General features: G+C 34.1%; 1 long non-coding RNA gene across 1 annotated transcript; it reads right to left on the reverse strand.

Annotated features, from left to right (window-relative positions):
* Nucleotides 1–600: 600 nt before the first annotated feature.
* On the reverse strand, nucleotides 601–2,094 carry LOC142230274 (uncharacterized). Its single transcript, XR_012720632.1, has 2 exons — nucleotides 828–2,094; nucleotides 601–747 (listed from the first exon to the last, which is right to left on the reverse strand). It is a non-coding gene; the product is annotated as an uncharacterized LOC142230274 (long non-coding RNA).
* Between the last annotated feature and the right edge of the window lie 22,686 nt (nucleotides 2,095–24,780).

Raw genomic sequence — 24,780 nt, forward strand, 5'->3', positions numbered from 1 at the left:
TCCGGTTTTCGATTTCCCCCAGATCCAGACTTCCTGGCTGTCGACAAACGTTCCCCAAACACTTTAATTACATTTGTAACGGTTGATTTAACAACTTTTAGCGATTTTGCCAGCTTTGCGTGCGAGTAGCTCGGATTTTCGCGATGAGCGAGCAAAATTTTGATACGCTGCTCTTCTTGCTTGGACGACATTTTGACAACTGAAGAGTAAATTCCAAAATCAAAATAGGAGCAACATTTTACACACACACACCTCCAAAATGAGGGGTGTTCAGTAGATAGGGTCGCGAAAAAAAGTTCATGCAGTCACCCCCCAGTTTTGTAGCATATTTGAAGACAATTTCAGAACACTAAAACTTTTTTTTTTCCGTGCACCCTACGACCCCCCGAAATGCAATTTACTGTACTGTGTCGTCATTTGAAGTCCGATCGAAAAGAAACGCATATCGTTGTTCATGGTTGATCAGGGGCTATATTTCGTGCATTGGTCATTTTTGACTCCGACGTCAAATTTGATTTTTAATTTTTTTATTTCGCTTCGTATACCCCTATGATGCCCATTTCTTATAACCATTATAAAGATCTTATCAAAATATGAAACTTTTGCTTTGGAAGTATTTAATTATATTCATAAACAAAAATGTTACAGAGATTTTAAAAAGTCAATAGGTCACCCTACACCATCAAATAGCTTTTGCTGTGTTGTCATGATATCCGATCGAAACCACATGCACATCGTTATTCACATCTACGAAATTAATTTGAAAGGTATTTAATATACACAAACTGTTTATCTGTAAATTTCTAACCGTATCATTGTATACATACTCGTTGTGTGCACTACGACATTTTCTGCGTTATGCAAAGTTCTTGTGTTTTTGCTTGAACAACTTGAGAGCCTACTGTTTTAAAATCTAACAATCAATCTAACAATAAAAGTAAGTGGTAACGGAATTGTGGAAAATTACGAAGATCGTTATGCTGCTTACACATTGGTTAAATTTCTGCCTTTCAACATCTGACTACGCCGTATTTTTTTTTGCGTTTTCTTGTCATCTTCACAATGGTGAGCAATGTTGTCACATGAGTAAATACTTTAAACAAGAAAATATTAGATTAGATTTGTATTTGATTTGAGTACATTTCATGTTTATTAATTGTACAATTTTATTATGCGGCTAACAACTTTTTAGAATTAATTTATAACAAATCCTGTCTAGAATCAAGTTTACTATGTTGTTGGCGACTTTTAATTTTGGATATTATATAACCCAATCGTTTATCGTCTGTAACATGACTAGTAGATTCATTTTTAACCTGCTTTCTTTAAATATAAAAGGAATTCAATAACTTGATGATTTGTTGGTAATTTAGTTTTGTCGATAACCCGAGCTTCGAATTTCATTTTGTTTTCACTTTTTTCAAATACTATCAACAGCCTTCTCTCACAAAAATATGGACAGACTTAAGAAATCATGTAGCGAAAGTGTTTGTTAGATTTTTTGCTAGAACAATTTGAGAGCCTACTGTTCTCAAATTGTTCTAGCAAAAACACATGCACTTTGCATAACGCTGAAAATGCCATAGTGCACACAACGAGTATGTATACAATGATACGGTTAGAAATTTACAGATAAACAGTTTGTGTGTATTAAATACCTTTCAAATTAATTTCGTAGATATGAATAACGATGTGCATGTGCTTTCGATCGGATATCATGACAACACAGCAAAAGCTATTTGATGGTGTAGGGTGACCTATTGACTTTTTAAAATCTCTGTAACTTTTTTGTTTATGAATATAATTAAATACTTCCAAAGCAAAAGTTTCATATTTTGATAAGATCTTTATAATGGTTATAAGAAATGGGCATAATAGGGGTATACGAAGCGAAATAAAAAAATTAAAAATCAAATTTGACGTCGGAGTCAAAAATGACCAATGCACGAAATATAGCCCCTGATCAACCATGAACAACGATATGCGTTTCTTTTCGATCGGACTTCAAATGACGACACAGTACAGTAAATTGCATTTCGGGGGGTCGTAGGGTGCACGGAAAAAAAAAAGTTTTAGTGTTCTGAAATTGTCTTCAAATATGCTACAAAACTGGGGGGTGACTGCATCAACTTTTTTTTTTGCCTTAGGCCGTGACCCTACCTAGTGTTCAGGTTTTTTAAATGCAAAATTGAAAGAAATACGTCAAGCTTATATTGACCAAATTTTGACCGTATCACCCTTTATAAGGACAAAACGATTTTATCGGCTTTTGGACAAGGAAAACAGTTTATATAAGAGAAATTCACAAATGCTGTTATAACCAAAATTCGCGTTCGTATTTTAAAGACATGAAATCTTTGGCCTCACGACAATATTTTTTCAGTGTACAAAGCAATTCACATCTACTATTTTAATTTAGTAATATCATAATAAATTTAGAATATTATAATAAAATAAAAAGGATAAACGAGTCAAATGCTAATATTCTAAATGTAATGTTTCAATTGAGCTTTGAAATATGTGGAAAACCTTATTCTGGCAACAAGGCTTAGATAGAAAACGCCATTTTATCCATATTTCAATTGAAACATGTCGAAAATAAAAAAAACCAAAAATAGATAAAACGGTCATGAAAAAAGCCAGAGAAAAAGCTAAATTCATTTTTTCCCGCTAAACGACCTCAAAAAAAGCCAAATCTAGCGGGAAAATAGCTAAATTGGCAACGCTGGTATTTATTAACATGCTATCTAAATAAAATTCAATATTTGTGGAATGGAATTAGAATAATATTTTGTTGTCAGTGTAATTACCCTTCGTTGCATGATTTAATTTTCGCATCGATAAACATGTTACAACCGTTTTATGTATATTTATGACACGAAACCCTTATTTAGGTTCAATTCTGACAAAAAAAAAATCTTATCTAAGAGTATCCCCGACGTGAAAAGTATGAGAAAGACAAAAAAATTACTTAAAATGTTCAAAATAACAGAGGTATATAGACAAAAAAGTAACATATCATATATGCAATGCCATGCAACGAAGGGTTAAAGCATCCAATTTGAATTATACTGAATACAATCATTCCAGCATTCCATCTGCTGATAGTACCTGCAACTGTCAACGAAAAGTTGTCAATAAATTCAGTTGTCATATCCAAACTATATCATAAGTGCAGCCTTAGGCCAAAAATAACTCTTTACGGGATGAGATATTGGAAGATCTTGCAAGAGATTTTTAACATAACTGAATACTAAGATATATGGATTGCGATATGGATTCTCGTCTTTAAATGGGTTTCAAAGTTGCCTTGGGAAACATATTTGTCCTTACTCATAGATTTTAAAGCCATCACTTTCATCTAAGATTACAAAGTCTTTGAAGAGTAATGCATTTTTTTTAAATTGTTCATTCAATCACTTAAATCCTACTCCACTCCTTTAGATCATTGTGTCTCTCTTCTCTTCTCCTTTATTCCTCCATTAAAATAGATTGTTAATTGCACAAAGAAAGACAAATAAAATGACATTAATTATAAACTATGTTTCAATAGTTGATGTGTAGCTACTTGCCCATAAGATGTGAACAATTATTGTTGTCACAACTTCCAAGATATGGATCAGACGAAAAGCAAAAAGGACATCACAACAAACCCTTGGGATATCTACGAAATGCCCAAAGTGGAAATCTAAAGCGGTAACAAAGAACGACTATGCTCACATACATGTTCAACATCTCGTTTATTGTGATGTTCATCGTAAGTGTGTAGTCACACACACACACGCGCGCACATGCACAGACACATTAACAACAGACATAACTAATCCTTCAAAGCTTTGTTTAATTACAGTCTCCCTATTGCCATAGCAGCGTATTTTGGTGATGATTTTCTACAGATGGCCAGAAAAGGGCGCCATGAGTACGAAGGACTACTTGACTTTGGATTCGCAATCACACAGCATAGTGCACTAGAGTGTATTCATTCTAGTGTTGAAACTGCTGGTGTATGAAACAAAATGAATTTTAACACTTTCTTGTTTTGTTTTTTTTTTTTCGTTTCGTTTTTATTTTGCAAGACTTTTTGGCTTGGCTCTCCACACACTTGTATCTACTGTCAGCAAAGACGTTGTCAATTGGTTGCCCTGCCCTGTCTCGTTTATCCTTTTGCTTCAGATATCTTTTTTTTTGGCAAACTGTTCTTCCGGCCGTTGCCAGTGACAATTCTCTCTCCCTCCGTCGCTCTATCTTTCGTAAGTCTGGATGGATGCTTTGCCAAGTGGAAAAGGAAAATGAAATCCACATTCGCACATATTCATGCAATGTGTGTTTCCTGTCCACATTTGTCTGGGTGTTTGTGTGACCATAGTATCCATGGATGGACGGGGAATGTATGAGCAGTGTCGATAGTTGTTGTTCAATAAATATTGTACGAGTGTATTGAATGTTTGATGTACTATTTAGAGTCGAGTTAAGCTCAGAAGCCAAAAATAATGGCAAAACGAATCGAAGTGTATGCGATGCTCAGTCAGTCGTTCATACATTCGTCGTTTGCCTCAGCTCCTCATTCGACTGCCTTTGTGTTTGATTAAAGTGAAAGAGGAAAGACGAGGCAACACAAAAAAAAAAGAAACTCTTAAGTGAATGGGAATGTGTCCCAGTTTAATAAACAACAACAACAACAGCAACAAAATCAGCTATGACAACAAAACTTTAAGAAGGCAAGAAGGATGAAAGCCAAGGCAGTCACAAATATATTTTTCGTTGTAAAAAATATCCCAAGGATGTTGTTTGGCTTTAGTTTGTTTGTAAGACGTGCAACTATGTTGTTGGTATGGCCATTGTTGTCGTAGTTGTTGTTGTCGCTGTCTCGTTTGTGGATATGTGTGTCAGTGTGGAATGATATTATTTCGCATGTGTTTAAGGATATCCTGGGGAAGATTACATCTAACTTGATGTTGTTTTCTTAAGATTTCCAATTGTATCTACGGCATAGGGTATTGTGTTAAGATGGTAGAAAAAATCCAGCATGCAACTTTCTCGGTTCATACCACAGGGTACATGAAGGATTTTTTAAAAGTGAAATTAGTACATATGTGTGCTAAAATACAGTCTAGATCTTAAAGAACCCATCTTATACCCAGCACCTTAGGAAGAGGTATAATTACCCAGCAAAAAAAATGTGTATGTTCTTCTAAAGGCACAACTTTAAAAGCACTTCCAAAAATGTACTCCCAAAGAAGCTCGTTATTTTAGCTGCACAGGAATTTCTTTTAATTCAATTTTTTATAACTCGTTTTTTTTCATATTTTTAATGAAAAATTTAAAATTTTTTGCTAAAAATAGGTTAAAATATATTAATAATTAATAAAATGGTAAAAATTATTTAAATTTTTCCGAAAAAAAAAATGCCAAATCCATTCGAGAAAAATTGCGAATTTTTGAAAATATTTGATGCCAAACGTTCCACACAAGCGTAAGAATGCATTAAAACTCATAAAAAAATTTAAAAATTATTTATTTGTCAAAATATCACAAAATTTCTTAATTCACATCCAAAGCATTGAATTCGCATCACACCTTAAGAAGTGATGCAAATCCAGGTGGACATCCGTTCTATGACAAGCCCATGTTAAATTCATCGCTACTGCACCACTTCCGGATCCAAACATAACATTTTCACTACTTTTTTGGTGACTCTTTTTTTGCTGGGTAGGGCAATTTCATCCGATTTGTCTGAAATTCGCGTTATAGTTTTGAAAACAAAAGTACATATGCTTTGTGTCGTATGTATCGATCCATATTCTGGTATAGACTCTATCCATGCTAGAATTTCACAGTTCGATTTTATCTCAACAATGTGGTCTATAAATAGAACTGCTTGGCTGCATGTGTTGCTTGTGCGTTGATAGCTCCACACAATTATCGTATGTTGGTAACAATAGGATCTACAGTCGACTCCGCTTTACTGAAACGTTAAAAATGCAGCCATTTAATTTCAGTTATCCGAAGTTTTTGCTAAAGCGGACTTCGGATAACTGAAAAAAACTTCCAGTAATGCGAACTTCGGATAACTGAAAAAGTTTCAGTAAAGCGGACTCCGTATAACTGGAAAAAAATCCACTCAATTTCAATTAACCGAACTTATGACCAATGCTATGTACATAAAATAATAAAAACAAGGTGTTTGATTCCGTGTGTGTGCCATCTACAATTTTACCTTTCAGTTGATTTTATTTACAGAGTGATTTAAACTGTTTTGAAAGTGCCATCTTCACTTGAAATAAAGCGTTCTCAATACGGAGAAGAAAATGTACTCTCTCAATAGCGAGAATGTGGCATTTTCAGTAAAGCGAAGTCATACTAATGTGACGAAACTCATTTGAACACAAAAAACTTTTCAGTAATCCGATTTTTTCAGTTAAGCGGAGTTTCACTAAAGCGGAGTAATTTAAATGAAATGGACAGAAAAAACAACTGGGGAATGCGACCGATTTCAGTTATCCGAGGTTTTTCAGTAAAGCGCATTGCGCTAAAGCGGAGTCGACTGTACATGGTTTGCTTACAAACTGTATGGTCGGGATCGGTTTATATGGGGGCTATATATAATTATGGGCCTATGTGGACCAATTTTTGCATGGTCATTAGAGAACGTATACCAACACCATGTACCAAATTTCAGCCGGATCGGATGAAATTTGCTTCTCTTAGAGGCTCCGCAAGCCAAATCTGGGGATCGATTTATATGGAGGCTATATATAATTATGGACCGATGTGAACCAATTTTTACATGGTTATTAGATACCATATACTAACACCATGTACCAAATTTCAGCCGGTTCGGATGAAATTTGGTTTTCTTAGAGGCTCCGCAAAACAAATCGGGGGATCGGTTTATATGGGGGCTATATGTAATTATGGACGAATATGGACCAATTTCTGCATGTTTGTTAGATACCATATACTAACACCATGTACCAAATTTCAGCCGGATCGGATGAAATTTGTTTCTCTTAGAGCAATCGCAAGCCAAATTTGGGGGTCCGTTTATATGGGGGCTATACGTAAAAGTGGACCGATATGGCCCATTTGCAATACCATCCGACCTACATCAATAACAACTACTTGTGCCAAGTTTCAAGTCGATAGCTTGTTTCGTTCGGAAGTTAGCGTGATTTCAACAGACGGACGGACATGCTCAGATCGACTCAGAATTTCACCACGACACAGAATATATCTACTTTGTGGGGTCTTAGAGCATTATTTCGATGTGTTACAAACGGAATGACAAAGTTAATATACCCCCATCCTATGGTGGAGGGTATAATAATATACCCCCATCCTATGGTGGAGGGTATAAAAAATTAAAAATATATACACACCCTCAAAAATATCGCTTCTGTAACATATACCCCAAACACATTTTGCTTCAAGCATATATATTTTCAGGATAGGTGAAAACAAAATATTGTTTGTATTGTGCAAACATATTATGTTTCACCTTAGGGCATACACCGGTAGTAAAAAATTTTAATGAAATTTTTCTTGTGTGGATATATTTTTAAGGCGCTAATTGGTTACTTCCATTATTTTATTTGCAGCATACTCTCTAGGACTCTCTTTTGAAACACATATATGTTTATAGGCTATTTCTAAATTAATATATGTTTGCATTCAAACATATTATATTTACAAACATTTTATGTCCCAAACATAATATGTTCTAACATATTAACATATATGTCCCAAACATGTTATGCTAGTTTATGAACATTATATGCTTGCACTTAAAAATATTGTGTTAAATAATTTGTATTCCAAACATATAATTTTTACACCCAAACATATAAAAAACAGTCTTTTTCGTCCCTATATAAAGTCGAATATTTGCTTGTAAATTGTTTGTATTACAGGAAAAAGTCTTGAGAAGTAAATTAATCACCTGCAAGGTAAATCACCTGGATGATATGATGAAAGATGCAATTTGGCAGAAAATTGTTGTGACAAAAATTCCAAACAAGAACTCACTTATCCCAACCGAAAGTACTCGATAAGAGGAGAAAAACTAATATCCATTTTTTCGCAAAATTCGATTTTGAGAACAATTTTCTTCTATTTTTAACGTGACCATAGCTCGAAAACTGCTGTCTTCAGCAAACTTGTAGCACCTGACTTCTGAAACATGCTGAATATTAATTCGGAGACATTTTTATATTCATGCTCAAAACCCCAAAAAGTCGAATCATGGGACAAAATATATACTACATTTTGTCCCATGATTCGACTTTTTGGGGTTTTGAGCATGAATATAAAAATGTCTCCGAATTAATATTCAGCATGTTTCAGAAGTCAGGTTATGAACAACTTTTTAGTACATTCCAACCTCATAACAACACTTCTTGACAAATATTTTTGCAATTTTTATTTGCATACCCGTCACCACTACTGTGGTACAGCGTACCAGTCTAAGACCCATCGTTTAGTACCGATCGTCTTAGAATTCAATTCGGAGTCGATTCGATTGTCCTCAAATTTGACATATCATCTTATTTTCGCTCAAAAACGATCCATATTGATTTTGGAAAAAATCGGTTCAGATTTAGATATAACTGACATATATGGTTATCACCGATCTAGTCATCCTCAAATTTGACATATCATCTTATTTTCGCTCAAAAACAATCCATATTGATTTTGGAAAAAATCGGTTCAGATTTAGATATAACTGCCATATATAGTTATCACCGATCTAGTCATAATTGGCGTGTATATCAACCGACCTTCTTCAAATTTCATTCATGTGAATATTTTGTGAGTATCGAAAAACCTGCAAAATATTAACCAGAATTTTAGCCAGATTTACTTTAAATTGTGCACAAGGAATACAATTGATAGCCTTGTTAATTGTGACAAATTTAGTTGAAATCGGTTCAGATTTAGTTTTAGCTGCGATATATATCTTTCGCCTGATTTAGATATAGCTCCCATATCTTCCAGCCGATATGGATTTAATTGGCTCCAGGGGCCAGATTTTTGTCTTTACTTCCCTCACATTTTGCACACAGTGTACTACTGATGGTATTGCCTTGTGTGCCAAATGTTGTTGAAATCAGTACAAATTAAGATACAGCTCCCATATAAATCGTTCGACCGATTTAAATTCATAGGACCACCGCAGGACCAATGAGAGTAGAATTAATATTTTAGCAATGTGTGCCAAATGTAGTTGAAATTTTTTTAAGATTTAAATACAGCTCCCATATATATTCGCCTGATTGGGGAAATATTAAAAAAAAAAAACATATTCTCCATATTCAACGAGATTTTACTGCAATTGACTTGACATTCCATCTAATTGTGCTGAATTTGATCCATATCGGACCAGATTTAGATAAAGCGTATATCGCATATATTGGCAAGATATCATTGTAAAATCGCCACTACTACGTAGACAAATTTTAAAAAATTTCAGAAATTTACCTGCACCTCTTTTTTGTTTGGAGTCAAAAAGTTGAATGTTGCGTCAAAGTGTAATTTTCATATCCTGCCCAAGTTTGAACCGATCTTAGTTAACATAGCTTCGTTAACTTTAGCATTTTAGTCGATCTTCGAACATCGTTAATCGCAACGAATGAAATTCGTAACTGTGTATTCTCAATTGTCAATATCAACTAACAAAGACACATGCTGTCGTCGAAATTGTTTGTTCGTAATAGAATCGTTAGAATATTGTCTTCCTCCCACTTCATCACTGGATTCCAGTCCAAAAATGTAAGTCTTTCCATTCGTCTTATTGTTTTCGTTGTTGTTGTGGTGGCTGTTGATGTTATTACTGTTGATTTTTCTTTTTAGTTTTGTCGTTGGATCCTCTCCTTATCGAAATGTGTGTATGAGTGTGTGTGTGTGTGTGTGTTCGTTTGTTTTTTCTCCTCGCTCATTTTGATTGTTGAATTTGTCGAACACATTATATGATAAATGTATGAGTGTCGACTCTGGCTTCCCCTGCAAGCATTTGGGTGATTGTTTTATCGTCTTTCGCTAAAATGTCACTACTTCGGATCGCCAGGAAGTTTTCTGGTAGTAAAATCTCAAGCACAACAACAATAAAAACAACTATCGCGTGGGATGTTCCCGTTTCGAAACAAATTCGACTCTAACTCTAGCGTTCAAAATGTAAATATAGAATCCATTCTTTGAGAGTAAATGTGTGTAAAAAGCCACCATCAACCAAGGAGCGTGGGTAGCACAGAGGGAGAGCCTCTGACTTGAAAACGAAAGGTTCCGAGTTCAACGCTCTGTACGGCCGATCATAATTTTTTTTTTTTTTTTATAAAATAACTATCGCGTTTTTGACTTTTTTTAGTCACTGGTTCGATTCTCCTAGAACACTATCCCGAACGGGGACACTAACTCGATATGAAAATTAAATCGCCTATCTTCCAGGGCGAAACTACTTCGATATTACTTTCGATAGAAAATGTTTGCAGGGTCTCAATAAACAAAGACGTGTGAGAGTGTATGTGCGAACTTGTGACCATGAGTATGGGTCTGTGGTTGGATTGGTGTTTCTTCCTGTGTAAGCTCACATTAGGAGGTGGATTAATTTTAATGAAATTTAATGAAGGACGGGCCAAGTCCTACCATCTTTCCAAGCGGCCACTATATTTTATTTATACTCCAAGAATTAAGGTCAGTCCCCACACTTGGGCTCTAGCTCAGCCATTCGCTCTTGTCACTGTCGTAACCCAGAGAGGAACAACTGTTTGACTGTGACACCAACAACACCAAGTTCAGTATTTCTTTGTAACCTAATGCATGTATTCGGCATACGGTAATGGTGTTGTATTCCTGACACCGGATTCGGGTTGTCTAGGGGCTACTATTGTTGTTGTTGCTGTTGTTTTTATCCCTTAAACTTACATTAGATGTGTGTGTGTGTGTGAAAGTCTGTGCTTTGTCATGTTTGTAACATAATTCGATTCTTGCTCTTATCTGAAGCGTTGTTGTTGTTGTTATTTTATTTTTTCTTTGTGTGAATTCCTTATACTGGTTTCTCTGCTGTCCGGTTGACAATGCGTGCCTCTGTCAATTTGTCGGTTCAAATTAGTTGCTTAATTTTCTATTCAACATTTTGATTTATATTTTATGAATTCCAGAATACCAAAGTGTACATGAGATCAATTCATATGTGTATGAGGGTATGTATTTTTTAGATGTGTGTGTGTGTGTGTGTGTGTGAACATATACACATACGCAACACTTGTTTCGAAGTTTGTGAATTCTGTTACTGGATATGGTCGTTGGTCAAGTTTCTAGATTTTATTACATAATTTGGGAATTGCCTCTAGGCACAACAACGCCTTTGTGAACACTTCAGTCGAGATGACTTTCAGAAATGGTTTATTTTACTCCTTGTTAAAAATTGAAGTAATTTAATAGTGTCAAACTAAGGTGGAGGGTTGAAAGAGTATAATTAAAGTAGCAATTTAAAGTGGTTACTCATTATTCAAACAATCTGCATTTTGCTCTTGCTATTCACCATGTCCCATTTGGAAGCCGTCAATGGTGTAATGTCTTCTATACTAAATGAATAGTGGATTATTGGACAAATGGAATATACTCCGCCCGCGAAAATCGGTTCAAATGTCAAGATTAACGAAGCTAAATTCCGACATATTGAGATCACCTTTGATTCTGGATCGTTAATTTTTGTTTCAGTTATGGAGAAATCTTAAGTTTCGGGTGATTCGGGACAAAATTTACTACTGGTTTTAGGCAATTTAGACGATATGCAGTTTTATGTCAGTCAGTCAAATCGGAAGATCCAGAATATGGACTGATACAAACTACCATTGACAAAACTATCTGCGACCCAAAGCAAACACTTTGCATAAAATATCAGGTGAATAAAGAGGGAAATTGCGACTAGCATGCACTCAAGAAGCATAATATAGTAGAATTTGGACCGACACAAACCACTTCAATTTTCAGACAAATTTCTAAAAATTGTGGCTCTAGATGATCTAGAAGTCTAATTGAGGGATCGGTTTATATGGGAGCTAAACATGAATCAATGTTGCTCATCTTCGAACTTTCACCTGCTTGCAAAAATAAAACACAAAAATGGGCTAAATTTCAGGACTATAACTTCACGATATTATAACAAGAGAAGACGACAACCAGACAGACAGACATCGTTAAGTGGTCTACGAATTTCATACTGATCGATATTTTCATGTGTTACAAATTGAATGGCAAAGTTATCTTTCTCTAGTACCTTTCAGTTTGTCATTCCATTTGTAACCCATCGAAATATTGCTCTAAGACCCCATAAAGTATATATATTCTGGGTCGTGGTGAAATTCTGAGTCGATCTGAGCATGTCCGTCTCTGAGAGAAGCAAAATTCATCCGATACGGCTGAAATTTGGTACATGGTGTTACTATATGGTCTCTAACAACCATGCAAAAATTGGTCCACATCGGTCATTAATTATATATAGGCCCCATATAAACCGATCCCCAGATTTGACCTCCGGAGCCCCTTGGAAGAGCAAAATTCATCCGAATCGGTTGAAATTTGGTACGTGATGTTAGTATATGGTATCCAACAACCATGCAGGAATTGGTTCATATCAGTCCATAATTATATATAGCCCCCATATAAACCGATCCCCAAATTTGACCTCCGGCGCCTTTTGGAGAAGCAAAATTCATCCGATCTGGTTGAAATTTGGTACGTGGTGATCGAATATGATATTTAACAACCATGCCTATATGGGGACCGATCCCGAGATTTGGTTTTGGAGCCTCGGAGTCAGTTGAAATTTGGTACATTGAGCTAGTATATGGCCGTTAACAACCATGCCTAACTAGGTCCATATCGGTCTATAATTATATATAGCCCTCAGATAAACCGGTCCCCAATCACACAAAAATTGGTCCATATCAAGTTCATAATTGTATATAGCCCCCATACAAGCCACCCCCATATTTCAATTCTGGCTCCCTACGTACCGTGCAAAAGTCCATATCGATTCGTAATTATTTGTAGACTTACCTACACATACCTTTTTTGTCTAATATATACCACGTATGGACTAACTCACAATTTAGAAAACGATTTAAGATATGGATGCAAGTAAAGTTTTTTTTTATACCCTTCACCACTACTGTGGTACAGGGTATAATAAGTTTGTGCATTTGTATGTAACGCCAAGAAATAATTGTCATAGACCCATCTTTTAGTATACCGATCGTCTTAGAATTAAATTCTGAGTCGATTTAGCGATGTCCGTCTCTCTGTCCGTCTGTCTGTCTGTCTTTCTGTCTGTTGATGTATTTTTGTGTGCAAAGTACAGCTCGCAGTTTTAGTCAAATTGTCCTAAAATTTGGTATAGGGTCCTGTTTCGGCTCAAAGACGATCCCTATTGATTTTGGTCGGTTCAGATTAAGATATAGCTGTCATATTTACTTTTCACCGATCTGGTCATAATTGGCGTGTATATCAACCGATCTTCCTCAAATGCCGTACATCCGAATAATTTATGAGTCTCGAAAAACTTGCAAAATATCAGCCAAATCGGTTCAGATTTAGATATAGCTCCCATATATAGCTTTCGCCCGATTTACACTCATTTGCCCACAGAGGCCAATTTTTTGCTCCGATTTAGTTGAAATTTTGCATAGGGAGTAGAATTAGCATTGCAACTATGCGTGCAAAATTTGGTTGAAATTGGTTCAGATTTGGATATATCTCCCATATATAGCTTTCGCCCGATTTACATTCATATGACCACAGAGGCCAATTTTTAACTCCGATTTAGTTGAAATTTTGCACAGGGAGTAGAATTAGCATTGTAGCTATGCGTGTCAAATTTGGTTGACATCGGTTCAGATTTGGATATATCTCCCATATATAGCTTTCGCCCTATTTACACTCATTTGCCCACAGAGTCCAATTTTTTGCTCCGATTTAGTTTAAATTTTGCATAGGGAGTAGAATTAGCATTGTTGCTATGCGCGCCAAATTTGGTTGACATCGGTTCAGATTCAGATATAGTTCCCATATATATCTTTCGCCCGATATGGACTAATACGGTCCCAGAAGCCAGAGTTTTACCCTGACTTACTTCAAATTTTGCACAAGCGGTACTTTTAACGATACTATTGTATGTGCCAAATATGGTCAAAATCGATTCAGATTTAGATATAGCTCCCATATATATCTTTCGTCCGATTTGAATTTATATGGCCTCAAAATCCAGGGTTTTGCCGTGATTTGCTTCAAATTTCGCCCAAGTATCGGTTTGGTAGTATCGGTAATTGTGCCAAATTTGGTTGAAATCGGTTCAGATTTAGTTATGGCTCCCATATATATCTTCCGTCCGATTTGCACTCATATGACCAGGGGGCCAAAGTTATACTGTCATTTACGTGAAATTTCGCATAGATAGCAGAATTATTATTCTAACTATACATGTCAAATTCAGTCAAAATCGGTTCAGATTATACACGGATGAAAAAGACTGTTTTCCATATGTTTGGCTATAAACATTATATGTTTGGAACACAAATTTTTAAACACAATATTTTTGAGAGCAAGCATGTTTGGGACATATATGTTAATATGTTAGAACATATTATGTTTGGGACATAAAATGTTTTTAAATATAATATGCTTGGATGCAAACATATATTAATTTAGAAATAGTCTATAAACATATATGTGTTTAGTAGCTTGGAGCGCTATTTAACAGGGAGCGATATTGAATTAAGTTGGTGGTTGTTGCTTGTTATTACAAAATTAACATTTTATTTTTCCTTGGGCAATTGATCAGCTACTTCTTTGATCCTTACAAACTGTGTGGTCCGCTGTTCGAATCCCCGTCCGGCAAAAGGTGAAATTAAAATAAAAAAATCATACAATTGAACAATGTTTGTATTACAGAAAAAGGTGCTAAGAACTAAAAAATCTCGTGGAAGTGAGAAAGATGTGGGGGAATATACAATTGGGCAGAAACAAAATTTTGAGCATTCAGGTCGAAAACCTATGTTGTTAGCACCTATATTACCTGTTTATTTTCATAATTCATTATGATTGTAAATATATAAATAAATAAATAAAATTTTGAGCACAATATTGTTTGGGAGAATTTTTTTAAGCATATAATATTTTTGGGTGCAAAATGCTTCCAAACATATTATATGTTCACAAAATAACATATTGTTTTTTGGAAGACAACATTATTGAATTTGGATGCAAAAATACAAAATGTTTGGAACTTAGACTACCCAAACATATATTGTTTAGACCAATATGCTTTCAAACATATTATATATTGGTAGAGATCAAACATATAAATGTTTGGGCAATACCCAAAAATGTATATGCTTGAAGCAAAATATGTTTGGGAGTATATGTTACAGAAGCGATTTTTTATGAGGGTGTATATAGCTCCCATATATACGTACACCAGAGTTGGGGAAATATGGTAGACTGTTACACATTTTAGACCCATTTTCAATGGAAGTGTCCTCCAATTAACTGGATAGCGTTAGCCGATTTAAATTTTAATTCTAGAGATTTTGTAGAAGTAAAAAAAATTGTCTCCTTTATGTTATATAGCTTCCAGCAAATGTGAAATAGTTGAGATGGTAACACAAATGTTGGCCTACATAGGGGTGAAGGGTATAATATAGTCGGCACCGTCCGACTTTAGACTTTACTTACTTGTTTTTTATGTGGAGGGCCTCTAAGCCTTTTCAATTTTTCTTTTTCCAGTATACGACTGCCACAATTGTAGTAAACCTAATGTGATGTAACCCCACTTTGAGTTTAGTTGTCGGTTTCTCCTATACTACAAGCAAAGAGATCATTATTTTTAGCATCATTTGATATGACTTGCTCTCTCTCTCTCTCTAATTAACAGGATCATTTCTTTTGTGTTTGCTTTCAATATATATACCAAAAATCTACCTAAATAAAGAAGACCATAAAGAAGTCAGATACAAAATGTAATTTAAATCAAAACCGCATTCACACATTCGTTCTCTTTCGGTGAACTTTATTAAACTCTTTGAGGCAAAGGCGACAACATAATGAAATGTGAAGGTTCTACCAAAATGAAAAATCCAGCAATTTTCAACATTGTAGCATCTGCTATGCATGACCGAAATGCGACACTGACAAAGATACTCATAGAGATATTCACACCTCCACATACACATACACGAACGCATACATTTCATTGATGGTGGATACCAATATGTTACACTGACACTACACATTCGGGTACACAAGAGTTTAAGCACCATGACACCATGTTATCAAACGCACTCCCATTTTCTCTCGCTCTCACATGCATACGCACCAGGGATGGAAAATACAATTTTTAAAAAAGTACAAAAAAGGTATTTTTTGAGCGGAAAGGTACTTTTTACTAAATTTCAACAAAAATTTCACTGGAAGATTATTGTCAAGAGACTGAATTTTTAAAAAAATAACATTTTTAAAAAATTTTCTATATAAATAAAATTTTGCAAAAATTTTCTATAGCCGGCTATCATACAAAAACCTTTTTTTTCGGAAGGTTCAAGTGTGGTTTATTGTTGGGTTTAATAAACTGCCTGAATTTATTCTTATAATTGGTTGATAGTTTTGCTGCAAGTAGGGGATGCTGATGAGGAATGTGGTAATTCCGAAACGTGCGTCCATCCAACCATCTTGCAGTCTATAGGGCTTTGCCCAAATAAATTTGACAAACATTCTTTTCCTCTGTTGGTTACGCTACACTTGTAGTTTAGTCAATGTATGGGTTTAAGCTGCAATAAAAAAACAACAACAATGCTTAAAGAACAAAACCAACAATAACAAAACAAAACGAAGGGAAATAAAATTTTGCAAAAAAATTCTAAAAAAAAAAATTGCAAAATTTTTTCTATAGAAATAAAGTTTTGCAAAAACTTCCTATAGAAATAACATTTTTACAAAATTTTCAATTGAAATAAAATTTTGACAAAATTATCTATAAAAATAAAATTTTGCAAAAATTCTCTATAGAAATAAAATTTAGACGACATTTTCTACCGAAATAAAAAATTGAGAATATAGAATCGCATTCTTTTTTCGACTAAAACATTCTTGAAGTTCAATAAAATCCTGTTTTTGACTATATCTTTTACAAAATCGAGATTTTCTTCTCACATGAACATGTCTGTTTTGCCATATTTGTAAAAGACTATTAGCAAATAAGGTTGATAAAGACTTTCTCAAAATATTAAAATATTTTGTCAAAGCTATTGTACCATAAATCTCATATCGACTCAAAAATGTCTACAAAAAAGGTACTAAATCATTCGCGGGGGTACTACGGTACTGACCGGGGTGAAAAAGTATTGAAAAAAGTACTTTAGTACTGCACTTTCCATCCCTGATACGCACACATTCTCCAGCGCATTCACACAAAAAAACACACACACACACTTTTATAACGTACACAAATCTCCATTACTATCAATGTAGAAGACCAAATAAAGCTGTTGCATTCAACTCTTATGACACTTTGTTGATTTTGTTGTTGTCGCTGTTTTGTTGTTTTTGTTTTTACGACATGACGCCGAGATATAAAAAGGATGGTAAACATTGAAAAACATTTTGTATGGGCCAAACTGCAACATATTAATGTCATACTAAAAAACAAATACAACAATATGTATGAAAAAAGGCAATGTTGAAGCAATATCAAGTCACTCACATTCATATTTGTTGGCAAATACAAACGTACAGAAATGTACAGTGCCCGGCATACGAATTCGTTGACCTTAAAGGCTTTGATAAATCCTTGAAAGTGAGCCAATATTGAAGGTAAGTGAAATGCAAACAGGAAAGCAAGTCAAGATAAAGCGAATGAAAAGAAAGCAACCAAAATTCGAATGACAAAAATGCATATCCAGTACATATTTTCTTTTCACTTTCCACCAATTTGGACTTTTTACAGCAGAGTATTTTAGAGAAAGCGCGAGTGTCAAGTTACAAACTTACGGCATCTAATATGTACACCTCTTGAAGTAGGATTTGAGAGACAAAAATCCAAAAAATCGCTAAAAGCCAGGATAATTGGAATAAGAATAACTCTAAGAGCCATTCACTTAGTTTTTCCCCATAGAGTGGGCCCATTCCCAAACTTTCATCAGCAACAAAATATTTCAATACACTGAAAAAAATATTGTCGTGAGGTCAAAGATTTCATGTCTTTAAATTACGAATGCAAATTTTGCTTAGCATAGAAGACCCATTTCTCTAATATAAAAGTGTTTTCCTTGTCCAAAAGTCCATAAACTTTTCAATGAAGTCGTATTGCCCTTATAATTATGTGATTGCACTTAAAAATGGGTATCATAACATGAAAGGAATAATGTTTGGGCTACGGTCAACTTGATTTTAATAATTTAGAAAAATTCTTTAAATTTAATGAAATTGTTTTTAAATTTGTTGTCCTTTTGCACCTTGACTACAAATCAAAAAATCGTTCAAATATAGGACATGTTTTTCAAAACTTTATTTTAAAGACGTTTTTACTTGAAACATAGCATAATTTCTATTGGAAGTCGAGTCTTAATTTGGAAAATAAATTTGTTGTTAAGTCGTTTTTAAAGGACTTTGATAACATATGAAGACAAAAAGCTGAAAAATCGAAAAATTAAAATTTGCTTCCTAGAAGCAAGTATACAAAACCCAAATTTAAAAGAGAATTGTGTCCTAAAAATATCCTTACTTGTATTCTCCTTCTTTCTTTGGCTCGAAATCAATACCAAAATTTTTAAAGTAAAGACAAAATCTTTGGAACTGGGCATGCTTTTTTTCAGTGTACACACAAAAAAATAATTCTTTCCTCCTAAACGAAATTTTACACAAACAAATATCGTTTCCCGTTTTCTTTTCTATGTTTTTATTTAACATGTTTCACAGGGCCAACGCCTGTTGATTGTTGAATATCTTTGCTCATCACTGTTATCGATATCTGCAATGCAACTTACACGCACCCAAAAATACTGAATATAAATTTGCATTTGTTTACACAGATATTTACGCACCCACATTAAAACAACCAAAGGACTGGGCTCACACCGATAAAAAGGAGTAGTGTGAAAAACGGGGGTTTTAATTATCCTCCAAAATGAATTCCATGTTTGAGTATGTGTTTTTCTACTTTACATCAAGTGGTCGTCATGTACACATTTTTACAATATCACAAATGCTCACATTAATACATGTGAGGTTGTCTATGTGTGTGTGTGTGTGAGCATTTTTTTCAAGATAATATGCACAAATATCCATCGTATAAAAATAAAATAAATATAAAAACCAAATAAACAAAAAATGGGTACATGAGGCTCTTACCCAAAGGATAATCATACAAGAACAATAACAAATAGCATTGCTTCAATGTGAGAATAATAAACCTCGACTGGCAAATGTATTTGGTTCTTATCCAAATGCAGTGTAAATTAATACAGTTCGTATTTCATGCTTCAAATATTTAGTTGGGTTATTATATTTTAATGGTTTGATAATTTCTTCAACAAGTGAAAAAAATTATTTAAGTCTAAATTTTTTTCTTGAATTTGTCGCAAAATAATTTCCTTATTTTTGTGATATCGGCGTGATGTCAGCGTTTACTGTTTAGTTTAAAATTTCTAAAAATATTAAAAAATTTTTAAAATTAACCCAAAGTTTTCTTCCGGTTTTTTCAGTGTAAGAAGAAATCATAAGTAGTCTGCCGACTATGACTAACACTTTCGGTTTATTATAACTGTGCATCTTAAATTACGAATCACACCCCCTCATTGCCACTCACCTTAAAAATATATTAAAAAATATATTAATTATTAATAAGTATCTTATTTCGCCAATAACTAGAGTTTTCCCAACCTCCTCAATGAATCAAATAAAATGACAATTTAGTTTGAGTTAAGTTGTAAATTGGATTCAGGTTGTCCTAACTCACCTTGTCCAACTCGACTTTATGTATAAATTATGCCAATTGCCAAGAAAAATAAATGTTTGAACGACGTCCCATATTTTTTAAAACTTTTTATGTTTATAGACAAGATTTAAAAGTCAATGATTTTTTTATTTCATTCAATTTTGTAATAAAAAAGCTACCTAATGACGATTTAACTATTTTGAAGATTTTTTCAGAATTATTAAAGCCATCCCAGCAAAAAAATTGGAAGTTGTTCCACAAACATTTCTTTTAAAGCCCATCCCAGAATCCCCCATCGAGTTTTTCCAACTTCCGATGCAGGCCCTTTGGACAAGTACACAAACATTTCTTCTAAAACGCATCTTGGGATCCCCCAATGATTTTTTTTTACTTCCGATGCAGTTCTTGTGGACAAGTATTAGAAAGACCCAGCAAAAAAAGCGTCGCCAAAAAAGTAATGAAAATGTTCTTTTTGGATCCGGAAGTGGTGCAAAATTGACGCAGAAGCGATTCATTTATCATGGGCTTGTCATAGGACAGAACTCCTCCATTTCAACAGCCGTTGCATTGAATTTACATCACTTCTTTAGCTGTGATCCGAATTCAATGTTTTGTATGTAAATTAAAAAATTCTGTAATATTTTGTCAAGTAAATAATTTTTATAATTTTTAATGGATTCTAACGATTGTCGGAAAAATTTGACCTCAAATATTTCCAAAAATTCACAATTTTTTCAGATTGGATTGAGCATTTTTTTCGACAACATTTAAATGATTTGTACCATTTTATTAATTCTTTCTCTGTTTTTAACCTATTTGAAATCAAAAAATTTTAAATTACCATTAAAATTATGAAAAACCAAAGTTATAAAAAATTGAATTAGAGGAACTTCCTGGGTACTTAAAGTAAAGAACATCATTGGGAATACATCTTCTAGAAGTGCTTTTAAAATTGTGCCTTTGGAAGAATTTCCAAATTTTTTTGCTGGGAACGCAATCAGGCTTTTTTAAGCGCAAATTTTGGACAATTAAATTTTACTAAATAATAGAAAACTAATAAACAAATAGAAAATTAATAAAAAAAAGTAAAAAAAAAATAATAATAAAAAATAAATGTTATCCCCGCTGGGATTTGAACCTGTGCCTTTTGACTTTTTCGATTCCATGAAAGGTCTTTTGAGAAGGTTTTGCAAATTACGAGATTTTTTTTTTTTTTTTTTTGATTTTTAATGGAAAAAATGTATTTATACGAAAATATATGCCGAAAATAAAAAATAAAAACGCCGGTGAGATTTGAACCTGCGTTTCTTATTTTTTCGTTCATACTAATAAAAAGCATCTCGAGAAGCAATTAGAATGTTATTCCTTGGTGTCGTGTTACGATCCTATCACAAACATTTGAATTGACCTTTCGACGCTTTATGTTCAATGGCGTTTGTGGCTGAGTGTGCTAAGGCGTTCTGTTATGGTGCCAGCAAACCCAGGTTCAATCCCTGGTCGGAGCGAAAGTTTTTCAAATTGTAAAAATTAGATAACAGGAAAATAATAGTGTAATAAAACATATGGATAAAAAAAGTGAAATTGGTTGAAAAAAATTTGTTTTCGCGTTTTAAATTTCTTCATTCAAATTAACTTCCAGGGCACAACTTCTAAACCAATGCAAAGGATCCAAAAAGGGAGTACTTCCGTCCTATGATAAGCCCTTGTAAAATTCATTGGAGATGATTCAAGTTTGCACTACTTCCGGGGATCCAAACTACTTTTTTGGAAGCTCTTGTTTTGCTGGGATATTGACATTAGTCACACAAAATTTTTTAATATAAAGATACCCATGTGTAAGTCGAATCACCTAACTATAAAGGAAAAACAAATTCAATGAACAAATTATCAAGTTTTAACCGAGTCCAAATCATTGTATTGCAGAAAACCATCTTTTATGCTACCTCAAATTTGCACTCGTATGTGAAGGACATGAAATCGTTGTGCTTACTACAATATTTCCGTTCCGATTAATGACGAAAAGCACACCAGAGATGGTTTTACATATATTTACAATGTACTTTATAAATTTCTTTTAAATTTGAGTTTTGCGTACTTGTTCTGTTAATTTATTTGGTTTTTAAACTTTTTTTCTTCATGCGCTATTAAAGTCCTTTAAAAACTTACTACCGACAACTTAATATTCCAAATTCAAACTCGACTTCAAGTAGAAGTTATGCATGTTTCAAGTAAAAACGTCTTTAAAATAAAGTGTTGACAAAATTACCTATTTTTGAATGGTTTTTTGCTTTGTAGTGAAGAATCAAAAAGTCAACAAATTTAAACACGATTTCATTAATTTCAAATAATTGTTCAGAATGATTAAAGTCAAGTTGACCTTAGTCGAATGGAATTTCCTTTCATGTTATGATACCCATTTTCAAGTCGAATCAATTAACTGTAAGGACAAAGCGACGTCAAGGAAGTTTATCGAGTTTTGGACAGGGAAAAATTATATTAGAGGAATGCGTCTTCTATGCTCAGGACATGAAATCTTTGGTCTCACGACAACATTTTTTTCAGTATATATAAGTCATCTGCTATGATGACTTATCCTACCAAAAAACATTTTCTGTCAGTTTTCTACGAGCGTCAGTCAAAAATGGGCACTTGTAAAGAATACATACTCTTTATTTTACAATTTTTCTTTCAAAAAGGACAAAAATCACTAAATTTCTGTTTCGTCTCAGCTTTTTTTAGTGATCTTTCATTTGGATTTTTCCATATTTTAAATGCTTTTTACCTTTATAGTCAAGAAGAAACCAGCCACCACATTTAAATACTATTTCACTAGGTTTAAGAAAAATAATTTCAAATTTATTAAAGCCATGAACTCAGTTTAATTCTTCATTGGAGAGATTATAGATTTTTGGTCAAGAAGTAATTCTTTGCGTCAAAGCAGTGGGTCTTTATTGCTACGAACAAATCGTATTCGTAGTTTAATGGCGAGAAATCTGTTTATCTACAAGAACATGTTTTATTTTAATGGATAACAAAATAAAATTTATTTATAAAAATAAATCTCTGCGTTTGTCCAGAATAAGATTAAATTTTCCTTAGCATATATCCTGCTACAATACGACACTCGTAACACATTCGTATAATTCAACGATTATTTTCTTCGTTTAATTAGATATCGTATAATTAAGTCCGATGTATATTATGCCATGGAATGGCCACAATAAATTAACTATGATTTTTGACCTTTGTATGCTTTGCTCCTTCCTCTGGCGCAATAATAATTTAATGCACCAATGCATTTGCATGCAATGCTATTTTTACATAGACGATGTTCGTTTGAATCATGAGTGCCCTTTAAGTAAATGTCTTTATATATGTATTGTAGACTTGTGTTTGTGTGTGTGTGTATTGGCATGTGTGTTTGGTCATGTATGAGCCCTGGCATATGGTTGTCAATGTAAACAGTGTTCAGTACGTGATTATTACCATAAATGAATGTGGCTTTGGTTGTGTGTGAGAGAATGGGTGCGCGTGTGTGTGCGAATTGCCCTTCCCTGGCCATCATAAAGCTTTTACTGATGAAATCTACCACACATACCTATGTGTGTGTGTGTGTGTGGTAGGTTTCATACTCTGTGGATTTGTGTATTTGTAGTGTAGTGTGTTGTGTAAGCGTTGTTGCTGCCACACACAGTAAACATTTTTTAATTACCACTTTGCCATGAGATTTTGGTATTTTGTCAAGATTTTAGCCAACATAAAAATTACATTTCTTTAAAAGTGCTTTGCGTCTGTGTCTGTCCTACCCCCGCCAAAAACCGTTGACGCCTTTGGGGATAGATAAAACCTTCTTCAAAACAAAAAGGGCGCGCAGCAACAGTTCCAAGTAAGTTTTCATGAAAATGGGCTAAATCCGGGTATTACAAAAGTATCAAAAAGTATGCGGTCACCGAAAGGTTCTCTAAGCCAATCTGTGAAAAGTTTAAACTCTAGTATGGAACTTTTAATCGTTCTCGCACTCTATCTATCATCATAGTTGTTCGCACAGGATATATCTTTCATATTTGGTTGTGTGCGTGCTTGGGTGCACTATCACACTAGGGAGAAGAGTTAAGTTGGCGATATTTATCTTTACAAGTAATAAAAAATTAATCGCAGATCATTCGAAGGCATATAAAAGGGAATAAAAAGTAATAAAACTTGTATCAAAGGTTGTCAGTGCAAGAAAAGAAGAAGCAGAAGAAAGGGAGGATGTGTGGCAGATGCAGGATATGGGCTTTGGAAGTTTCTAGAAAATGTAAATGTGTTTGGGTAATCATTAAGCTATTTTAAGATTCTTAAACTATGATGATTTTTATAACCAAAAGTGTTGGGGATAAAGAGTTTAGCATTCCATTCAGAGCATACAAAGTAAATCCTGTGGATTTATGATAAAACCCCATAAGTCGAGTTAGGGCAATTTACAAAAATTTTATGGTGTGTGTAGTTTTTGAAGGCGCATCTTTCTGTATTTATAGATTTTCGATATCTGCCCTAGATCGGGAGACATATAATCGTGTAAAACAACGTAATTCTCGTATTATACCCTCCACCATAGGATGGGGGGTATATTAACTTTGTCATTCCGTTTGTAACACATCGAAATATTGCTCTAAGACCGCATAAAGTATAAATATTCTGGGTCGTGGTGAAATTCTGAGTCGATCTAAGCATGTCCGTCCGTCCGTCCGTCTGTTGAAATCAAGCTAACTTCCGAACGAAACAAGCTATCGACTTGAAACTTGGCACAAGTAGTT

This window comes from Haematobia irritans, chromosome 3 (genome assembly GCF_050003625.1).
Source record: "Haematobia irritans isolate KBUSLIRL chromosome 3, ASM5000362v1, whole genome shotgun sequence".
Classification (NCBI taxonomy): domain Eukaryota; kingdom Metazoa; phylum Arthropoda; class Insecta; order Diptera; family Muscidae; genus Haematobia; species Haematobia irritans.